This window comes from Narcine bancroftii, chromosome 4 (assembly GCF_036971445.1).
Source record: "Narcine bancroftii isolate sNarBan1 chromosome 4, sNarBan1.hap1, whole genome shotgun sequence".
In the NCBI taxonomy this organism is placed as follows: domain Eukaryota; kingdom Metazoa; phylum Chordata; class Chondrichthyes; order Torpediniformes; family Narcinidae; genus Narcine; species Narcine bancroftii.
Window position 1 is genome coordinate 15730979 of NC_091472.1, and position 8630 is coordinate 15739608.

The following is an 8630-nucleotide window of genomic DNA, read 5'->3' on the forward strand; positions in this document are numbered from 1 at the left end:
ATAAACTTGATTTGAGTTAAAGTTAATTCATTTGTACTGGTGTTTTTATTTTGCACAGATTCATTCAAAATCATGGGTTTTTTTTTGAAGGGGGAGGAATCCATTTTGGTGTCAGAGCAAAAGGCAATGCTATTTTGTCAGAAAAGAGTAAGTGAGATTCAACTTCAAGGAAATTGTGAGAATGAGAGAAAAGCAGACAACAAAAGAGGAGGAAGACAGGGATGGGGGGGTGGGGGGGGGACGGTGGGGGGGGGGGGTAGAAGGAGAGAAAGAGAATAGGCAAGACAATAGAAGCACAGTGTCAAAGGTACGATTCCAGCTCCAAATGGAATCCATTTGTCTGAACTGGGTTAGATCATCTGTTGTGCCACCGTGTCCACGATGGGTCATGCCAGGTGCCTCTGCCCTGACTCGCTCTCTGATGAAACGAGCTATGCTCCAAAAGGACTCACACCAGGCTCAGGACTAGCTGAAGGGGGTACCAGGCAACGGATCTGGAATGCGAGAGCGGGAAGGGCTCCCAAGGGGCCTCAGGTGTTGAAGGCCTCCTGATCGTGTTGGAGGTTGGGGTCTGGAGCTCAGGTTGCCGATGATTTGGGCTGAAGTCTATGTGGCCTCAGAGGCTGTGGGGCACTCAGTGACTGTAGGGAGACTCGCTTTGACTTCTCTTTATCCTACTGTAAGGGGCGCTGGGCAATTTCTGCTGATGGCGAATCTTTGTCCATCTTACAACACACTAAAGTCAGTTTCATGTAATATTGCACCTGTTTTAAATTTTAAAATGTTTTAAAAAATTTAAATTTAGAGGGAGAATAGAGCATGGTAACAGGCCCTTTCGGCCCAGAAGTCAGTGCCACACAATCATACCCAATTAATCTACACCCCCGGCACATTTTGAAGGTTGAGAGGAAAACAGTGCCCCCAGGAAAACCCATGCAGACACAGGGAGAATGTACAAACATCTCACAGTCTGGGCTGGAATCAAACCCAGGCCCAGTCCTGCAACTGACACTGTAACAGTGTTGCACTAACTGCTATGGCAATAGTACTGCCCATTTTATTACATGACATAAAGGAATCTTGAATCTTGAGTAGCAGCCACAAATTTTGGATAAGAGCCAACCACAAAGGAGAAGGACGTTACAAAAGTTGACCTGGGAGTGTGTGGAAGACATTCTATTTATAGCATTTTAAGAGCTCATGAAATGTGGTCTAAGTTGTGGCTACTTGTGGAGTGAGTTCGCCACCTGGTGTCTTCCCTTATAATAAATACATCAAAGTCACAAATTGGAGCAGGAAGAGTTGACTGAAAAATCGCAAAAACACAACTTCCAGTGTAATTGGTGTCCAAACCAATGCCTTCCAGCCCTTTAAATCTATCCCACTGTTTCCTGTGATCATGACTGACCCGGAACCCAGCCCCATTATCTAGTATTGCGGGGCCTGTAGCATTTAAAGGGCCCTAAACTGTGTTGCCTGGCGCATGTGCGGTGAGGGGAAAGTGTGACTTCGGTGCCCCCCACCCCACCCCGAGAGAATTTGTGACGCTGACCCTCCATGTCCGTTTGGTAATTTTGAAATAGTCTTAATTTATTCTTAACAAAATGATGCTAGCTTTCTCCGATCACTATATATTCAGTGATTACCAGTGGGGTATCCAGGGAACACAGCACCTATGGCAACCTCTGAAATTGTACTCCCCCACCCCTTCCCTCCCCTCTTAAAATTTACTTACACATTTTGTTAAAACTCACTTGCAGTGGCTGGCTCACTGTGGGATCAGTGGCCGCCTTCGTTACCCATAATCCCCAACATGGGTGGAACCATTCTGTTTCCCATTGCTTTCTGCAGCAAGCAAGCTCCCCCAACATGTTAGCCAACAAAACCAACCGGCTGACTGAGGGGCTGAGGTGAGGATTCTTTTTTGTTCTGCTAAGGCGCATTTCCGTTTACATTTAAATTTATGGTTAGTGATTTTAGCCAAATGATCACGTTTAATCAGGGTCATTAACACGGACTGAGAGTGTGGTCTCTCATTGTCGCTGCACAAAGATGAAAACAAGAAAGTTTCTGATAATTCATAAAGTACATAAACACGGGGGCCCTTGAAAATCCAGGGCTCTTAGCAGATATTACTTTTAATACTACGTTAATCCGGCCCTGCTTTCATCCCCATTCCCCAATGCCTTTAGTTAGCAGAAATGTTTCATCTCAGGTTGAAAACTAATGACTAACCCGACGTCAATTTTTCTATTTGGGAAGCGAGATGCCACTTTCAGAGAAGCTCCCTCTTGTGGGGACCCTGGGAATAAAGAGGCATTGTTTCCAAATTAGAGGTAGCCCTCCTTTCATAAGAGGATTTCACACTCCCCCCCACCACCCCCTCACCATCCTCAACTCGAAGGAGGAGTGACTGATTCATTGAATGTAATATGTAAGGTGGAGTCGGCAGATATCTAAACTGCAGGGAGTCATTGGGTTTGGGCCAGTTCCAAAGGGGTGATAAAGCCAAGCTTGGATCAGGTATGGAGTGAAGCATGAGAGACTGTAGGCGCTGTGATTGGAGTTAGGTAGTCCTTCTCCTTGACCTTTCTTTTCTTCTCCCCAGCCTTTTAATTCTGGCAAGAGTGAATTCAGAAAGACTGGGCACAGACTGGGAGATCGCTTGGTTGAGCACCTTCACTCCGTTGGCTCCAGTAACAGACCTCCTAGTAGCCAACCATGTCAGTTTCTGTGTCACACTCCCACACTCACATGTCTGTCCATGGACATGTGTACTATCCTACCCACACCACATGCAAATTGGAGGAATACCTAATTTTCCATCTGGGCCCTCTCCAGCCGTATGGCATTAACATGGACTTTTCCAGTTTCTGCTAACCTGATCTCCCCTCCCCCTTCCAGTTCTGCCTCCCTTCACCCAGCCATCCCTCTCCCCTTGATCACTGCGCGCCCCTCCCTCCCTCCTCCACCTATTACCTTCTGCCTCTGTGACCACCACTCTCCCCACCCCCCCCCACCTACTCTTTTGTTTAGATGCCTGCCATACGTTGAAGGAGGGATCAGGCCCAAAAGGTCAGTTATATATCTACCTTCTATGGATTCTGCATTTCCAGCTGAGTTCCTCTAGCATTTCTGTGTTTTTATGACTTGGATCAAGGATGATTGTGCCTGCAGGGGTGGGGGTGCGTCATGAACCTATCCTCCCTGTGTTTCTTGCGTATTCTGTGCCCTCCCTCCAGGGCCAATGCACCTTGCCTGCAGTGTTATGGCCTAAGTTCTCTATATTGAACTATCCAGGATGGTTGCAGGGCATCTCTCCACAATATATGACATCACATACAACCCTGAGATTTTTTTCCCCTGCGGGCCAGGCAGAATCGGAAGTGCAAAACAAAATGTACTCAGGAAAGGATATGTCTACAAAAGAGAGAATTGTAAATAAAGAAGTGGAAACAAACTGTGCAATACAGAAAATAAGTAAATGTAGGTACTTTTCACAGATCAGGAGAGATAAATACAAGAGGACTTGGCTTTAGGGTGAAGGGGAAAGGTTTAGAGGGAACATTAGGGGGAGCTTCTTCACTCAGAGGGTGGTGGGAGTGGAATGAGCTGCCATCTGATGTGGTAAATATGGGCTTAATCTTAAGTTTTAAGAATTAATTGGATGGATACATGATGGGAGAGGTCTGGAGGGTTATGGAGTGGGACCAGCAGAATATTTCAGCACAGACTCGAAGGGCCAAATGGCCTATTTTCTGTGCTGTAGCGTTCTCTGGTTCTAATAAATAATGGGCAAAGTAAATAGGTCTCTGAGTTTGTCATTGAGGAGTCTGATGGTGGAGGAGTAGCAACTATTCCTGAACCTGGAGGTGCAAATATTGTGGCACCTAGACCTTTCCTGGTGGCAGCAGTGAGAACAGAGTGTGTGCTGGGTGGTGGGGATGATTGATGATGGCCTCTGCTCTCCCACGGCAGCATTTGATATTAATGCTGGGAAGAGTTTTGCCTCTGGTGACCTGGGTTGCGTCCACTATCTTTTGCAGGGCTTTCCCCACATTCCTTCTCCCACATTAAGCAGAATAGCCAAACATAGTGGTGCCCTCACCTGCCACTCTCAGTACCAGCTCATTCCAGAGGGAGGGACTGAACACAGGATACCACACAGGGGTTTACTCCACCCCAACCCAGAGATGGTAAAACTCTCGGCCCTGGTCTCAGGCAACACAGGATTAATCCCCACCGCTTTTCTCATCTTTTATGGAGTGCACAATCTAAAATGAACATTTATGGTATGTGTAACATCAAACAGAAAGGATTTTGCTCAATAACCTATTTTTATCACAGTTCTGGGATTTAACAATGCACAACAGGGGAACAGGTGGAGAAATTAAAACAACATTAAGCCATGCAGCCAGCAGTAATCTAGCGTCTCTTTAAAATCTTCTCACCAGTGTGAGGGCTTCATGCTCTGGGCCACATACTGTAATTGCCTGAATAGGTGCAGCTCCAACAACACAAACTCAACACCACCAGAACTCGACGGATTGCCGGACTGACATCCCTGCCATCACAAAGTGGATGTCGGAAATCTGCCAGGACTTTGTCAAAGATCTCCCATTTCATACAACTGTGCCACTAATTAAAACAAAGCATATTTTTGTGCAGGAGGGGGATAGATCAGCTAGTTGAGTGGAGTCACAACCACCTTGCATTCAATGTGAGCGAAACCAAGGAGACGATGTAAGCCAGTGGTTTTCAACCTTTTTCTTTCCACTCACATACCACCTTAAGTAATCCCCATGCCATCAGTGCTCTTTAATTAGTGATTTAAGGTGGGACGTGAGTGGGGCAAAAAGGTTGAAAATCACTGCTCAATTGTTACGGAAACAATTTGCCTGAAAAAACTTGTCTTTGGTCCATTTCCTTTGGTGTTATGAAACCGTGCACATAACGGGTCAATTAGGTACAATTAAAAGAGTGATTTTCAAACTTTTTCTGTCCATCCACATCCCTTACTAATCAGAGCACTGATAGCATAGGGAATACTTATGGTGATATGTGAGCAGAAAGAAAAAGTTTGAAAGCCACTGACACAAGTGATGTGAGACATGGAAATAATAGTGCAGATCTGCGGGTGAGTTAAGCATCAATAATATGAGTGATTGATCTCAGGCACAGGAGAGTGCGAGTGTCAGGACCATCGTGTGGTGTTGAACCAATGAGGTCAGAGGCTGGGTGCTGTTTGGGGAGTTGAAGAATGCAATATTGTGTCGTGAATAATAAAGTCAACTTCATGGGGGTGTGAAATGAGTGAGGGTATTCTTTGTTTGTAGGCTGTGGTGAATCAGTGTTGTTACACCAGCAATGCCCTGATCCCAAGTGTAGCCTCTCCAACCTGAGGAAATAGCCTTTCAGTACTTCTCCATCCATAGAACACTACAGCACAGAAACAGGCCCTTCCAGTCCATGCCAAACTAATTTTCTGCCAAGGCCCACTGACTTGCATCCTGCCTGTCCAAATTTTTCTTAAATGTGAAAATCAAGTCTGCATTTACCAATTCATCTGGCAGCTTGTACCACTCTCCCACTACTCTCTGCATGAAGAAGTTCTCCCTAACGTTCCCTTTAAATTTTTCCCTTTTCAGACTCACAACCTAATTTTTAATCTCACTCAAAACCTGCTTGCATTTCTAAATCATAATTTTGTGTCCCTCAATCAAATCTTCCTTCGTTCTTTTGTGCTCCAGTGAATAGTCTTAACCTGCTTAACCTTTCCCTGTAACTCAGTTCTTCAAGTCCTAGTAATTCTCTTCTGCAGTCTTATCAATTTTATTGATCTTTCCTGTAGTGAGATGACCAAAAATTGCACAGTCCACCAAATTTGGTCTAAAATACATCTTGTACCACTTTACAACATCTATAGTGTTTTGATTTAATGAAGGCCAATGCGAGTCCATATTAACTCACATTCACCCAGGTTCAATCTAACAAAATGCATCCCCCTCATTCCAATGGTCAGCTAAGCACCACTACACCTCGTCCAGGAAAACAAGACCATTCCTGAGCCAAAACTGAACCAGGTCTCATAGCCTTGCCTAATTGCAGAAAGATTTATTCGTTTTGTATTTCAACATTTATTATTAGCTTGCTTACCTGCATTAATGCACTGCTTTAAACTGCAGCACCAGGCAGAATCTCTCTCACTCTTAGTTGTTTGAAATGGCAAACACAAGGAGCATAGGCAGAGCTCATTGTGTTCTGGGATACTGGACATTCAATACCTTTCAGCTGTTTTCAATTTAATCTGGGCTTCAGCCTATATTCCCATCTCTCATTCCAGTCTGTGAACAGCTCTGTCACAAATTAGCCTCAAATTTAGAGCGCAAGACAGCTTGCTGGCAATATTAATTTTAGTTAAGTGGTTCACAGGAAGGGTGACATTAAATTATTGGTAATTATCTGTTCCACTGGGTAGAAAATTTGATGCAGAGTAAACCAAAACAAGAAAATCTGCAGATGCTGTGGTCAAGTCCAGTGCAGGAAAGTTCTGGAAAGACTCAGCAGGTCACAGTGCATTCGTAGGAAGTAAAGACAATCAAGGTTTTGGGCCTGAGTGGTTCATTTGGAAAGTGCAAAAACAGATGGAAGCCTGAATAAAAATGTTGGGAGAGCAGCAACACATTGGAGGGAAGATAAAGGAACAGAGAGCTGATAGAAGGGAAGGGGATGGGGAGCCGGAGTAAAAGTGTCCGAGGGATGGGGAAAGTGGTAGACTAGGGGAGGGGTACACAGATATTGAAGTTGAACTTGACACTGTCTGGTTGCAGACTGCCGAGAGAGTAAGTGTTCCTCCAGTTTATGAGCAGCCTTGATTTGGTGGCATGAGGCTGTGGACAAACATGTCACTGTGGCAATGGCGTGTGGAATTAGAGGTGGTCACTGGGAGGCCCTTACAGTTGCAGTAGAACGAAGGAGCTCAGAGCTCAACAAAAAGAGCTCCCAGTCTGTGTAGTCTCTGTGATGTAGAGGTGGCAGCATTGGGAGCGCTGAATCCAGTAAATGACCTCTAGTTTCACAGGCTTCCCTTGGACGCACTGTTTGGGACCCCAAATAGTGGTATGGGGGGGGGGGGGGGTCCAAGTGTAGATTTAGGTACCAAGGGGGCAATTGACGGGAAAGGATGAATGGACAAGGGAGTCACAGAGGGAGTGATCCCTATGAAAAAGAGAGGCAAGGGATAAATGTGTTTGGTTGTGAGATTCCATTACAGGTGGCAGAAATTGCAGAGAATACTTTGGATGCAGGGAAATGAAAGAGCACTGTTAGAATTACATAGAAGACTAGTTAAAGCACAACTTACAGTGCCCTCCAGAATCTTTATTTGCCCCTGTACACCAATTTTAAATTTGTAATCAAACAATTCACGTGATTAAAATGCACATTCCAGATTTTATTCAAGGTTATCTGTATGTATTTTGGTTTGACCATGGAGAAATTATAGCCCATTTCAGGGCACCATGTTTGGGACATTTGGCTTCACAGGTGTTTGTGAGTACTCGGGTATATTTAATTGCTACATTGCTTCCAAGCTTAAAAACCACCTTTCAAGTCTGGAGTTGTCATTTTTCAACAAGGATTAAAGTGATGCAAAGAAGCCATTATGTGGCTGAGAAACAAGAATAAAACACTAAGAGACATCGCCCAAACCCAAGGATAACCAAAATCAATCGTTTGGAACATCATTACAAGCAAACTGGTGAGCTCAGTTATTGGCCGGCCAAGGAAGCCGTCCACTGCTGATGGACAGAATTATCGTCAATGAACAAAAATCCCCAAATGCCTGTTCAACAATCAGAAACACACTTCAAGAGACAGGTGTGGAAGCGTCAATGACTACGGACCAGAGAAGACTTCATGCACTGATATACAAAGGCTACAATGCAAGATGCAAACCACTAGTTAGCCACAGAAACAGGATGTCCAGATTAGTTTGCCAAGAAGTATTTAAAAGATCCTGCTGAATTCCAGAAAAGTTCTTGAGACCAAAATTAATCTGTATTAGTGACAGCAAGAGGAAAGTGTAGAGGTGTGAAGGAACAGTCCAAGATCCAAAGCATACTGAGAAACATGGTGGGGGAGGGGAGGTGTTATGACCTGGGCATGTATGGCTGCCACAGGTACTGGCGCACTTATCTTCATCGATGATATAACTGGTGATAGCAGTAGCAAAATTAATTCTGAGTTGTACAGAAGCATCTTATCTGCTCAAGCTCGAGCAAATGCCTACAAACTCATTGAATAGCAAGACAATGATCCTAAACGTACTGCTGAAGCAACAAAGGAGTTTTTCCAAAGGTGAAAAAACTGGAAAATTTTTGAATGGCCAAGTCAGTCAATCAATTAAAATTCAATTGAACTGAAGAGAAAACTTAAGGGGAGAACTCTCTTAAATGATCAGGAGCTAAAGATGGCAGCAGGAGAGGCCTTGCACAACATCACCAGGGAATACACTTAGCACCTGGTGAGCTCTATGAATTACAGACTTTAAGAAGTCATTGCATACAGAGGATATGAAAAAAGTATTAAACATACTAAACTTTATTATACATATCATTGCTATGTCTAAA